Below are 1,553 nucleotides of genomic sequence, written 5' to 3' on the forward strand. Positions count from 1 at the left end.
GGAGTGCTCAATCCCCCACACAAGAGCTTCAGCATAGTGCCCCCGGAAATTCACCAACACCCCCACAAGGACCCCACGGAGGAGCAGCAGCAGCACACCGAGACTCGGCATGACAATGGCACAAGCCAGCCCAGGCCGTATGCCCCTATGACCCGGAGCCACCCCGCCGCCGCCATAGCAGGAATCCGGCACTACCTTCCAGGCGGGGTTCCACCATACTATCTTGGGGTGAAGCTGTCTGTCCGGCTCCAATCAGTGCCCCTCAGGAGTTGGCCTGTAGCCACTCCTGCCTTCTACAGGAGTGTGCCAGTAGCCTCTCCGAGGGTGTTTTCCCTCTTGGGACGGCCTGTTGCTGCCCGCCCCTCCTAAAGGAATCGGTCCAGCACCGATCTGAGGGTAATCAGGAGATGGCCGATTGCCGCTCCTGCCTTCTTCAGAAGGTGTCCTTCCGGAGACGGCCAGTAGCCGCTCTACATCCTCTCCTGAAGGAGACGGCTGATAGCCGCTCTTACCTTCGTCAGATGGCCGGTAGCCACTCCGAAGGTATTGCTCCTGAGCCGGCCTGTAGCCGCTCCACACCCCTCCTACAGGAGTTGGCCTGTAGCCGCTCCCACCTTCGTCAGATGGCCAGTAGCCGCTCCGAAGGCGCTGTCCTCGAGTCGGCCTGTAGCCGCTCCCCACCCCTGCTGCAGGAGTCGGCCTGTAGCCGCTCCCCACCCCTGCTGCAGGAGTCGGCCTGTAGCCGTTCCCCACCCCTGCTGCAGGAGTCGGCCTGTAGCCGCTCCTGCCTTCGTCAGACGGCCGGTAGCCGCTCCAAAGGTGTCCCAAGGTTCACTGGCTCCTATTCCCCCTCTTAGGCCACGGCCCGTAGCTTGGCCTCGGCGCCTTATGGTCGCGCCCCTGGGAAGCCATGGCCAGTAGCCGGACCCCACGGCTGAAACCAGGGGAGAGAGCAGTCCTGCCACCCCAGCGTGAGACGAGTGTCCTGTTCCCCAACACAGTGGACGTGGGAGAGTACTGGAGAAGCCCTATCATCTCCCCTGGCCTCTGCTCCCTACCCCTGGCCCTGGAGAACTCTGACGCAGACTGGTGCCGCAGCCCCTCCCTGATGGCGCCACCTGACTCTGGGGGCAGCAGCCCTCGGGAACTCCAGGCTCCTCCCAGAACTCCCAGGCGAGACCTCCCTACGCCCTGATGATGGAGTACCTCCAAATCTGGCTGAGACCTGACGGCAAGGTTCAGGGAATTGTTCGGCCCCAGTCCTGAGGGCCATACTCCTGTCCCCAGCCCGGAAGAATCGGGCCCCTTCGCCACCTGCAGCCCCGGACGAGAGAAGACGCCGTTGCGCACCATACCATGCCCTCTCAGCACACCCTCCCCTGGCAGTGCCCCTGCCCCGGCCGAGCTGTCACCGGCGTGTCTCCCCGCCGCACCCGCCCCTCAGTAACTTGTGAGACAGTGGCTTTGCCCTGAGTACAACGGAACAGTGACAAGGGGATAGTGTGCTCTCTTAGCACCAGGCCAAGTGTTTATGTGACAAGGAAATGAAGGCC

This window comes from Coenobita brevimanus, chromosome 6 (genome assembly GCF_032717465.1).
Source record: "Coenobita brevimanus isolate Jiangsu-jjx chromosome 6, ASM3271746v2, whole genome shotgun sequence".
NCBI lineage: Eukaryota > Metazoa > Arthropoda > Malacostraca > Decapoda > Coenobitidae > Coenobita > Coenobita brevimanus.